Raw genomic sequence first — 13,455 nt, 5'->3', positions numbered from 1 at the left:
CATTCCCCACTATCACAAAGAGATTTCTGGGTTCCTAACTGATACCACTGTTCAAATCCGCACTTCCAAGGATTCCTCTCTTTAAGGATTGACTCAACTCTTGGCCGGGAGGAAGGTTCTCATCCACTATCCAAGGACTCTTCATGGGGATTTTCCTTCTCTTTTTTTCTTCTAACCCTGTTGTATTGTTCCCCACCCATCCTAGCCCCATCTCTGCAGGTGGTGCCAGGAACCCTTCACTGCAGTAACTTCCAGAGGACAAATGGTCCTTTCTACTCAGCAAGATCCAGGCACAACTTCTTCCCTTCACTCAGCGCCCTCTTCATTTCACAACTCTGACAGAGAGGCCCCCCAACTGACCAGTAATGAACCACAGTCCAGGACAGCTCTATGCCCCTATTCAGCAGGAAGAAGTTACAGAAGATGAGGCCATCCTCCTTCAACAACCTTAACGACAGAAGAGTCTAAACTGTTCAGGGGCACATGAGGAGGGAGGAGAAAGCCAGCTGAGCACCAAGCAGGAGCTGGCACGCAACAAAACCCCCACCCCCAACATGTGATATGAGTGACATTCCTCAGGTGCTCTCACTGCCCTCAAATAAGGAAAGGAAATAAACAGATTCTCCATAGAGATCAAACCCCTGCAAGACTAGAGTCTCCCTCAGTTTATAAAAGTCCTCGTGATTCTCAAGGAAGAGGCTTTCTTAACAAGAGGCTAGCTACCATCCAGAGACCCTTAATTCCATTTACTGAAGCCCTAAAATCCCCCTCCCTTCCATCACACTGAGGGAGGCTGAGGCAGAAGGAAATGTCAATAAAATGGAATTTCTATTCAAACCTGCAGTCCCTTGAGAAGGACTTGTGAGAAGAGGAAAGTAACATTCCTCCAGGCAGCTCCCAACTATCTTTCTATTAATGCCTTCCTAGAAGGAAAAACCGCCTTCATTTGACAAGAGCAAAGCCTCCTGTATCCTGTGTGTCCTTTGTCCTACTGCAACATTCTTGCAAAACCTCCCTTTTGCCTGACCAGCCCCAACCCCATCATAGATAGAATTGGCTTCCCATCATGATCCCAGCATAGCACAGAAATCTGAATAGTTTTATTTCTGGGCTGAAATGCACCTCAAGTCAAACCATTGCCTGAGTGACTGTAAAAGTCACTGTCTTGAACACGACTCACCAATATAGTCTTTGAAACTCAAACATCTAAAATTTAATCAGCAGTTGACATGGATATGAGGCTACCATTTAGAAAGATCTATCTGAATTCCGGGCTACAAGTGGCATGCAGATGTTGATGCAGAGATAATTCCTGAAGGAAGGGGCTGGAATTCGTAGGTTGAGTCAGGAAGGGAGGAACCTGAGTGAGCAATCCTTCCACAGCCCCTTCTGTTTTGGCCATTAGCAGAGGGTTCACCCTGCATGGGGTCCCGGCCAATGCTGGGGCACAGGAGGGAGATTTCTCACGTACTTCACCTCATTCCATGTGTGTTATGTCCTGGGAAGAGAAACCTTGTATTTACAGACAATGTGGAAGAACCTTCAGCTATGTGTTCCCAGTTCAAATGACATCAGAACTCGTTCATCCTGTATTGCACCACACACATCTCCCCAGTGTGGAAGAGCCTTTGGTCGGGGCTCTAACCTCGGGAGACACGAGAGAACTCACCTTTCTGAGGAAAGTAGACATGATATGCATGGGGGAAACAATTCTAGGGCAGGACTCACCTCTGCACACAACAAAATCATGGGAGAGGCACCTTAGGGATGTAACAAGGGTGGGAGACCCTTCATTCAGAGAGCTCTGTTCTTATTCTTCCCCATGACCTCACATGGGTTAGAAGCCATGTGGTGGCAATGCTGTACCAGAGCTCACAGCAACAATGCATCCCTTCGAGGCCATGGGCACGTTGCCACAGACAGAAACTGGTTGAATCTATCTTCAAGGGAAACTATTAGTACAGCCATACCCTTAGCAGCATCTGAGGATGCTGGTGTGGACCAGTGGGAACCCTGACAAATGTGGTCAACGTGGAAGAGCTGTTAGATACAGCTCTCACATTTGGAGACACCAGACAACTCAGACCAGGGAACACTGTGTCTGTCATTACTGGGCTCCCGCCTGTACCCAGAGTGCCCACCTTTCTCAAAACCCAGAAATCACAGAGTACAAACCCTGTGTCTCCAATCACTGAAGCAGAGCCTTCTGCCACGTGTGGTCCCTTTCCCAACACCAGAGAACTCACAACGGGAAGAACCACTAGCACTGTATCTTGGTGGAAGAAGCTTCAACTGGGGCTCTGGCCTAGCTCCTGCTACCATCTCAGAGAGTGGGTCATCCCTCATACAGGAGCGAAGGTGCAGGGACCTCCTGGGACACCCTGCATCATTGCTGCTGCTGAATGCTGATGAATTCCTTGTGGGAATCCCATTCCTCATGGAGCCAACATGTGAAGGACCTGGCAGGATTCACACAGAAGAAAATCCTCCTGGAGTGATGAGGCAAGGAATGTTCTCAGGTATCCTTTCTTCCTTAGCCAACAACGACACCCTCACACCGAGGAAACACTGATCCCAATGCAACAGGGGGAAATTCTTCCCTGGATACTCACATCAGAAAATCACTGGGCAAATGCCTCTCAAGGAATTTCTTAGGGAAAATTTGAGATAAAAACTCAGACACTGACAATTTTCACTGCAAACACATACAACTGCGTCACATTCTGAGGGATGCTGAATGCAGTATTTCAGTAACCAATAGCTAGAAATAAAGCAATCTGCTCCATCAATCAATACTTGCATAAAGGCCAGTATCACTGAAAAGGAGGGGCCTCACAACCATGCACAGTCTGCCAATTAAGATCGGGGGACTTTTCCTTTACTAGCTCTCACAAATGACACTGGTACTATCTCTTGATAGGAAATTTGACACATATATACACTGCCTCGGATCTATGAGAACATCAATTGAAGGGTTAACTTAGAATCTTAGAACACGGGGCACCTGGGTGGCTCAGTGGGTTGAGCCTCTGCCTTCGGCTCAGGTCATGATCTCAGGGTCCTGGGATCGAGTCCCACATTGGGCTCTCTGCTCAGTGGAGAACCTGCTTCCTCCTCTATCTCTCTCTCTGACTGCCTCTCTGCCTACTTGTGATCTTTCTCTGTGAAATAAATAAATAAAATCTTTAAAAAAATGAATCTTAGAACACAAGGTGATTGACGTATGTTCACAAAAACATTAATCTATCAATGTATGGAGATCGCAATGATGAATGGCAACAAGACTCACCAAACACATGGTTTGTGATATACTTCTCATGTGGCCTTAATTATACTATCGTCCTCATAAATTGGAAAGGATTTATAAATTAATTACATGCTTAGAAATATTTCTATTTTCTTTACTTATTTGAGAGTGAGAGAGCTAGAGAGGGAGCAAGAACATTCCGGGTTGGGCAGCAGAAAAGAGGGAGAGGAAGAAGGCTTCACATTGAGAAGGGTGCCCAATGCAGGGCCTGATCCTCCAGGATCCAGGGATCCTGACCTCAGCCAAAGGCAGATGCTTAACCAACTGTGCCATCCAGGGAGTTGCAAATTAATTTCATCTTTTACAATGGCACTGTTTTTGAAGAATTGTGTGTATCAGGACAGGAATTAAACTGTACTGTTCAGATTCAGGCAGTGAGGGCTTCCTCCCCCTCTATGAGAATTTGGTAGCCAAATGCTTTTCTCCACCACCAAGAATAGCTCCTTATCTCTTGGTCTGAGAAGGTGTAAGAACACTGTCGATATGGAAACAGTCCCTGATTTAGAAGATTTAGGACAGGAGGGGATACGTATGCTCCCTTCCATAAACACAAAGCACATCCAGGAATGCCTGTATGGTTCTTTTATTTAAGGGACAAACTCATTATTTTGGCTCAGGTCTTGATATATGGGCTGTCAGATCCAGCCCCTGACATGTGTCATGCTCTGCACTGCAGGTGGAGCCTGTGTAAAGGTCTCTTTCTTCCTCCATACCTCCCCTTCCAAACTAGGCTACCATAAGTTCCATGATGTCTATGCCAGACTAAAGGAGGAGCATGTAGGACAAGAGGTGACACAGACATTATTCACCATTGGCAACTAGTGACAAGAGACTAAATAAACTTCTTGCTGCCCCCAGAACCAAACAGAAGACTTGCAGAAACCCTATTACAAATACATTTCACATGACCATCTTAGCGATGCTTACTTCTCCTAGAATCTTCATATTAGAAATATGTTCTCATTCATCTACCCTGAATCTTCAGTGATATGCAATTCCTACAGGAGATGTGCAAACACTACCTCCTCATGTCTTCTCTATTCTATGTGAGTGACCTTCTTACTGACCCTCTTGATTTTGGCTGAGGTGATGATTCCAGGGTTGTTAGATCGAGCCCTGTGTCATGCTCTGCAAAGCCTGTGGTGCCTGCCCAGTGTTTCCCTCTCTCGCACTGAAGAGACATAGGCCAGACGCATTGGATGCTGCCAAGAAGGCCAAGTCACCTGAGCCTCGAAGCACCACCTGTAAAAACAGAGAGAGCATTTAGCTGAGGTCTCAGGAACCATACTTGGGAAGACACAATGTCATACAAAACTGAAAGCATGCTCCTCCCTTCCAGCAGAGAACACAAGCTCAAAGAGGCCAAAACCACAGAATCCCGAAATTTGTGAAAGACTTAGCATTGCTTCTGGCAGACCTTCAAATAATACATGCATGGTCAATTGGCTACCAGGAGTTCCATGATACCTATGCCAGTCCCAAGCAAGAGGATGTGGGCCAGGAGATGGCCCAGAGGTCAATCACCATTTGCATCTAGTGACGGGAGTCTAATAAAGTTCCTGCTGCTCCGAGACCCGAACAGAAGATCAGCAAAAACTATTTCAACTGCATTTTGCATGACCGTCCTAGGGTTGCTTACTTCTCTTTGAATCTTTTTTCATCTTTGACATGCGTTGTCATTAATCTACCCCATAACTTCAATGACACAGAACACCCATAGGAGATGTGCATATACTCTACCTTCTCAATGTCTTTTCTACTCTACGTGAGTGACTCTCTATTCTTTCTTTCTTACTTTTTTCACAACTCTATTTGGCTGAAATGAGCTCTGGTCTTTCCTTTCTAAGACATGCCTCTCATGGACCCTGGAACTCAAAAAAAGAAATAAAAAAAAAAAATCACCACCCAAAATGAATGTAACCTATACCTTGGAGATTGAAGTTTTTTCACTCCTAACCGGTGACTATGCTACTGACCCAAAGGGCAAGCCCTCCAACAACCAGCTTCTAGAGGATTCTGGGACAATTTGGGATATAGTTCTGATAGGATTTTCCCAATAAGAAAACACTGCCAGCCTCCAAACCTGATTGTAAACTAAATAGATTCAGAGCTTCATGGGATCCATTGTGAGGCACAGAAATGCTTGGCGGTGGTGGCAGCGGGTGCCAGTCCACATGGCTGATGGATTTCAGCTCAATGGATTTGGGATGGTTTCTTAGATGCAAGAAGGCAGCCAGAAGCACACTTGGTTTCCTAGCATCTATTCTAACTAAGCCGGGCAGGCATAGTGACGGAGCATTCCTTACAGATTTTGAAACCTGCTGCTGCTGGAACTTTTCATGAGGAATCTCTAGAGTGAACTTTCAGTAGTATGTCCAAGCCAAAGTCAAGCACGATACTCCCATCAGACTTGACTGCAATACCTGTTGATTTGGGTTAATTCCTCTTCTCGAGGTCCCCCAAATATCCTGAGGTTCCTATACCTGCCAACAAGTAACTTTCCCTACTCATCTGGCAAGGCTCCTGGACACTGTGTCATCGAGGTGTGAAGCCGCTATGCCTAGGGGCTCCACAAAGCCACCCTTAATTCCTGAAAATTGTCTGGTCATTATCTGAGTCTATACACGTTACTCTCAAATTGGACATTTCACTCAATCCCTTGGTAAAATAACCAATGTTTTCAGTGGTGCCTTGTTATAAGAAAAAGGCACTTGTGCTGAACTTACGCCAAAAATCCTAAGTACATTGGATGAAAGATTCTCCCTGAGAGTTTTGAATGACGGAGGGTCAGGGAGGGAGAGAAGTTAAATGCTCCCATTTGCTCACACAGAATATATCATCACATTTCTGTAGATCATGGATACTTCCAGGTATAGTTTCCCTCAACTGGAAGAAGAAACATTAAAGAACCAGCAATGTTTCAAACAAGAGTCACAAAGGTAGACTCATATTCCTCAACTCACTCAGATCCCCCATGTTAATTTTTGTTCAGCTTGAATGCAACTTTTCCATGAGTTCTGCAAATCTGTACCCAGTTGAGTTTGAGGATTTTCACGATCAGACACTAAGACCCCATGAGACACATCACCTTGTAGGTCACAGGTATTTAGAGGTAGAGTAGGGATGAAAGGCCTGTGGACACACGCTTAATGAGATATATTTTCACCAAATATTGAAGGCAAGACATCAGGATGGAAGCAGAGAGGCCACAAGACCTGCATCCCTGTCCCTAGGGCATGGCATGTCCATGAGTTTCCGTATCTCCAAGCCAAACACACTCATGTCTTCTGAGCTAAGGGTTCTGCTTCTAGAATTTTCTCCCAAGGAGAAAACCGAGGGGTTGTAAAGGATTTGCAACAGTGTTCATGGAGGCTTCCTGGATGATGGTCAAACCCTGCAGCCCACCACCTTACCCGAGGCCCACAAAATTGTTCAGTGCCCCCTTTGTATCCACCATGGTCAGGTAGGTCTAACCCTTTCTCCCCCAGTTGTGCGCACACCCTCCCTGGTGTCCACCAGGCCACTCGGCCTCTGTGTTCCATGTCCTTGATGGATCTCTTTGGAAGATGGTAACCTGCATAGGGGTGGAATGAGCAAATATACTCCTTCCGCCCTTTCTCCCTCCTTGCACCCATCCAAGGTTTGTGCAGGGGGAGCAGAGCAGCTGGGACATGCAGATGGGGTTCTTCTTTGTGGCGCTTCCAAGAATCCCCTTGCACAGAGCCTGAGCCTTAGCGCTTAGCAGGATATTTTGGTCTCTATCCCCACCACCCACCACAGCCACGGGGCAGCAGGCCACCTGCCAGTCACCTCAGAAAGAACTCCTTTGCCCTAGCTAGCTGCCCTCTGTCCAACGCCCAGGTATTGACTTAGGCATTCGAAAGGAGACTGGATTAGGAGACACACACACTGCACCCAGGTGCCTGACTGTGCTCCACACCACACCTTTACTTCAGGGTTGTGGTGATGGCAGAATTCCCGCTGTGTGCTTTTGCCCTGAGACATGCCAACCCTCTAATGTGTCACAGAGTACAGAGCCGGGCTACAGCCACCCTGTGACCTGGCTGATGCGGCTGCCTGAGCCTGCCCACCTCCCTCCCTGGTTTCAGTTCTTTCCTATAACCATCTTCCTGGGCCCTTTGACTCTGGCTCTCCTCCAGTGCCCCGGGCCCTGGTTGCAGGCCGTCAACAGGCAGTTGAGGAGCCACAGACTCTGGCTTGCTGGCCCTGTGCTCCCCTCAACCCAACCATCATGGTGACCAATGTGGACCCAAGTGCAGATAGGACTGCAGCCCCCCCTTCCTGCTCAACCTCAGGGGGCACTTCTGAAGCAAGGCATGTCAGACCCAAATACCTGCTCTCAGCCCCCTCCCCACCAGCCAAATAAGCCCTAGGGACAGATGTATAGGGAAGCCAACACAATCTACACTCCAGGCATTCATATCACTGTGCCTTTCATGGTTAGCAGGTGGGGCAGAGGAGGATTCAACAAGCACAAACAACACTTGAGTAGTGAGGAAATGTGTTTCCCCCAGGGCAGAAACATTTCAAAATACCCTGCAGTAGGCCTGTTTGTCAGCCTACCTGTGCTCCAGTAAGAGCCCTGCTCTGACATTGATGAGCAAGCCACAGACCAAGAGTACCTCTGCAGGGAAATGGGCCCAAAAGTATCCTGGATCCTTTCATTTTGTTGTTTTGTTTTGCTCCAAAGTCCAGGGAGATACCTCTGGGGCATGGACGGGGCTATCCATTCAAGAGCACAGGAGGTAAATGAGCCATATGTTCCCCTCAACACAACTCCTGGGATAGGCTGTGTCAAGCTACTACCCATGTGCTACACTGTGACCTCAGCAGGGCCAAACCACAGCCTGCTCCCTGGATGTGGAGGGAACAGGGATGCAGTCCCTGAGCCACAAATTCCGAAGCCAGAACTCTAAGGGAACTATGCATGTGGGCCGGTTGTAGCACAGAAAATGGCAGGCACCATGCTGCCCTGAAAGACAACCAGGATCCTGCCAGCCTCAGAGTGGGGTTTCAGTGGATGCTCCGCATTCCAGATCGCCCCTGCTCTGTCCTGACATCGACCTAACCTGGAACCCCTGTGGTTCCTCCAAGGTTGGGTGGCATAAAAAGGACCTAGAATAGTTGGGGTGGCCCTGGGAAGGGAAACACTGAGGCAGATCCCAGAATGAGGGTGGAGGACATATCAGGATCACTGATATGGGTTCCCACAGCAGATTGCTGTGGGAACAGGAAGCCCAGAGTCTGTGGAGGGTGTTCACATCACTGCCTCAACAGCTGTGTCCCTGGCGAATGACTGAATCTGTCTGTGCCCCCAACTTCTAGAGAACTGGGCCTCACAGCACTTTGTCCCCCAGGATTAGGTGAGGAGAAACCAAGACAATGTGCAATAAGCACCTCACCAGTGCTTGGAACAGAAGAGGCATCCATGAAGACACATTTTTGAACATCAGAGAAAAATCACCTGGCTTCAGGGAGTCTCCCTCCAACATGGTGACTCAGAGCCATCCTGATTCAGTTACACAACCTCCTCTCCAGGGACATTCCTGCCTGTCTGGTAAATATTGGGCTGTGTAGACACATTAACCTGCAAGCTCTGCTACAAGAAGCTGTGGACGCAGCAAGTTTGTGGCTCCCAATTGGGCCCAGCTGTCCTCCCATGTCACCAGGATAGTGGACATGGGCCTCTGGCCTTACCTCGCTTCTCAGTGGTGATGACGGTGGCCTCTAGGAGCTCCCCAGCCCTGCATTGTCTTGGTCATCTGTCTGAAGATGTATGCTGACTTGGGCCAGCTCAGTGGCTGTGAATCGCCTTACCATGGCACCCATCTCCACTGTGGTGAACGTGCTGGAGTTGCTGTTGGCCAGGCAATAGATGATTGATACACTGTGGGTGGGACAGGAGGGCCATGCATTAGTCTCATCACCCCCTCAAACCTCACATTCCCGCCACCCTGCCACCACCACTCTACCGTGTTTCTGCCACGTACTTCCTCCTCTGCCAGCATCTGAGAGGATTAGCACAGCCGCAGTGGCAGATGAAGCCTCTGAGTGCTGGGCCCCATGACTCTCATTCCCCTTCATCCATCCCACCACCAAGATGTGGAAACAGTTTCATCTTTAGTGATTCAATACTTACATAAAACACCAGTACTCATAATATCAGCAATTTAAAGCCCCCCAAAAAACCATCTTCCAGAACCAGATGCATTTTGTGGTAAATTCTACCATTCAGGGAAGGATTCATACCAGTCCTTTGCCCCCTTTTCCAAAAACCAGTAGAGAAAGCTTCTAAACTCATTTGCTGAGGCCAAGATAACCCTAATGGAAAAATAAATGAGGACCCCCCAAGAAAAGAGTCTTACAGTCCAATATCCCTGATGACCATAGATGCAAAAATGTTCAACGAAATACTAGCAACTCAAGTTCACCAATATACTGAGAAGATCATATACTATGATCAAACATAGTATGATCTTACAGGGGATCATACAGGAATGTAATGATGGTTTACAGGTGCACATCGATCAAAGAATTACAGCACATTAACAAAATAAAGAATAAAAATTATGTGATCATCTTGAGATGCAGGGAAGCATTTGACAAACTTTCATATCCATTTGCAATCAAAATTCTCAACAGAGTGTGTAGACCAGGAACATACCTCAACACCGAAAAGGCCATATATGGGGTGCCTGGGTGGCTCAGTGGGTTAAAGCTCTGCCTTAAGCTCAGGTCATTATCCCAGGGTCCTGGGATCAAGCCCCACATCAGGCTCTCTGCTCAGCAGGGAGCCTGCTTCCTCCTCTCTCTGCCTCTCTGCCTATTGTGATCTCTCTCTCTGTCAAATAAATAAATAAAATCTTAAAAAAAGGCCATATATGACAACCACACAGATTACATCACATCTGATAGTGAAAAGTTTTAGCTGTTTCTATTTCCTCTAAGATCGCCGAAGTTAGGAACATTGCTAATCTTTCCTTGCCACTTTGCTGAACACAATATTGAAAATGCAAGGCAGAGCAATTATGCAAGAAGATAACAGAAGGCATCAAAACTGGAAAAAAGTAAAATGGTCACTACTTGCAGATGATATAGAATATAAGGAAAACTCAAAGAAGCCAGTGAAAAATTGTTCAAACTATGACTAAATTCAGTAAAGGGGCAGGATAATATCGCTACCCCAAAATCTGCAGTGTTTCTATATGCTAATAACGAATCATCAGAAAATAAATTAGGAAGATCATCCCACCTGAAGTTGCATCAAAAAGAATAAAATACCCAGAATATACTTCCAAGAGGTAAAATCTTGTATGATGAAAACGAAAAGACGGTAAGGAAGGAAACTGAAGGCAACACACATAAACCAAGATACATCGCATATTCATGGGTCAGAAAAATTAATAATGGTAAAATGTCCATACTTCCCTAAACCATCTACAGTTTCATTGCAATTCCTGTCAAAATTCTAAGGACATTTTTCACAGAAAGAGAAGAAAGGATCTAAAAATTTGTATGATGCCAAAAAGACTCTGAATACCAGAGCAATCTAGGGAAAGAATAACAATAAAGGCATCGCTTGCTCATTTCAGACTAATGACAAAGCTACAGTAATCAAAACAATCTAGCATTGTCATAACAAGAGACACACATCACCAGAAGACTGGAGATAGCCCAGAAATACACACATCTATGGTCTGGGACCTTATGACAAAGGAGCCAAGAATAAACAAGTGGGAAAAACAGTCTCTTTCATCAATGGTGCTGGGAACACTGGAGAGCCACATGCAAAAGAACAAAACTGCACCATTCTCTTACACCATACACAAAAATTAACTCAAAGTGGGTCAAACAACTGAATATAAGTCCTGGAACTATAAAACTTGTAGCAGAAAACACAGGTTTGGAAAGTCCTTGACCAAAGGTCTTGGTAGTGGTGCTTTAAGAGGATACCAAAGTAAAAACAAACAAAGAAGCAAAGTGGGCCTACATCTAACTAAAAACATCAAACAACAAAGGAAACCATCAACAAAAAAAACGGTAACCTAAGGTAAAACATTTGTCAATATATATCCGGAAAGGGGTTAATATTCAAAATATAAAGAACTCATGCAACTCAACAACAAAACAAAACAAAACACACAAAAGCACCAAAACAACAAAACCCCACAAGTTATGTAGTGTATCAGGAGAAGTTCCAAATAGACATTTTCCTATAGAAGATACAGATGATCTACATGAACATGAAAAGATGCTCATCATTAATCATCAGGGAAATGCAAATTAAACCAGAATGAGGCACCACTTCACACCTGTCAGAAGGACCATTATAAAAACAGAAGAAATAGCAAGTTTTGGTGAAGATGTGGAAGAGGAAAACTCTAGTGCACCACTATTGGCAGTATAAATGGGTGCGGCCACTATGGAAAACAGTACAGAAGTTCCTCAAAAAAATGAGAAATAGAGCAACCAAAGGAGCCAGCAATTCCCTTTCTGAGTATTTATCTGAAGGGAATGAAAACACTAATTCACAAAGGTATATTCACCCCTGTGTACACTGCAGGATTATTACACACAGTGAAAATAAAGAAACACCTAAATGCCATCAGTGGCTGAATCAAGAAATTGTGGTCGATAAACACAGTGGAATCTACTCAGACATAATAAAGGATGAAATCTTTCATTTACCACATGGTGGCCCTTGAAGGCATTATGCTAAGTAAAACAGGCCAGACAGAAAGAAAATACTAGAAATCACTTACACATAGAACCTTAAAACAAACAAAACAAAACGTGAGCTCACAGACAGAACAGATGGGGTTGGCAGAAGTTTGGGGTTGGAGGTGGGAGAAATGGGTGAAGGTGTCAAAAGGAAAAAAGAAAACAAACCAAATATAGCATCTTTTTTTTTTTCCAATTAAGTAATCTGTACCCCCAACATGACTCAAACTCATAACCTGGAGATCAAGAGTCACACACTCCACCGACCCAGCCAGCCAGGGTCCTGGAATTGTTTCATCTTCTGATACTCAATGTATGGAGAAAGGGGAAACTAATTTAATCTATGGTATTTTGAGGGCTAGGTATTTTTGGTAAATGTACAAATGAAAGAACACATTCTTCAGGGTCACACACTCAGGACTGTATCTAGTTCAATATTTATCATGACACTGAGAAAGTAACTTGCCTTTTTAATTTAATTATTTATTTGAAGACAGAGAAGGGGGGCATCAGCAGGGGGAGGGACAGAGGGAGAGGGAGAAAGACTCCCCACTGAGCAGGGAGTCTGAACTGGTTTGATCCCAGGAACCTGGGATTATGTCCTGAGCAAAGGCAGAAGCTTCAACAACTGAACCCCGGTGCCCCTACTTAACCTCTTTTTCCCTGTTTACCCACCTCTGAGGATATTATGAATATTTGCTTTTAGAATAGCTTCTATTTTTAATTTAACAATAGTTTTTAGATTTGAATGAAATAGAGGTCACTTAGAATAATACTATGAGAGTAAGCCCTCAAAAATGTTTAAAAAATCTTATTCTGGGGATGCCTGGGTGGCATGGCCAGTTAAGCAGCTGACTCTTGATTTGGGCTCAAATCAAGATCCCAACTCCTGGCAGAGAGCCCACACCAGGCTCCACACTCAGCGGGACGCTGCTGGAGGATTCCCTCTCCCTCTGACCCTCCCCTCTCTAGCATATCTTGTGCATGCAATCTCTTTCTGTCTCTACAATAAATAATATGTCTTAAAAAATCTAATCTTGAACATTTGGTGGTTGCATAATCATTTTCATAATTGGGCAGTATCTCCTATTTACAAAGCCTTTTATACATACTTTCTTTGGAGTCAGGATATGGTCCTGGGAGAAGAATTTATTGTGTTTATTTATATAGGAAAATAAAGAAAACCAGACTTAGAGCAGGGCTGTGCTTTGCTCATGACTCAGAGCTAACAGATGTCTTCTGATTTTCAGTCCAATGGAGGAGAAAAGAAAAAATCCAAACACTGTAACAAGAGCCAATGAAGGGCACTAGAAACTGATAATGGAATCAATGCAGTAAGACGATGCAATATTTATAAATATTTACCCACCCAGCAGTGGAGCAACTAAATATGTAGAGCATATATG

At 45.1% G+C, this 13,455-nt stretch overlaps 1 pseudogene; it reads right to left on the bottom strand.

Moving 5' to 3' along the window:
- Positions 1-1,578: 1,578 nt before the first annotated feature.
- The window catches only part of LOC125092644 (uncharacterized), a 342,826-nt pseudogene continuing 330,949 nt past the window's right edge, over positions 1,579-13,455 (bottom strand).

The sequence above is a fragment of the Lutra lutra genome, unplaced genomic scaffold (genome assembly GCF_902655055.1).
Source record: "Lutra lutra unplaced genomic scaffold, mLutLut1.2, whole genome shotgun sequence".
NCBI classification, from domain to species: domain Eukaryota; kingdom Metazoa; phylum Chordata; class Mammalia; order Carnivora; family Mustelidae; genus Lutra; species Lutra lutra.
The sequence above is the reverse complement of the archived record's forward strand: the minus strand, read 5'-3'. Positions and strand labels throughout refer to the sequence as shown.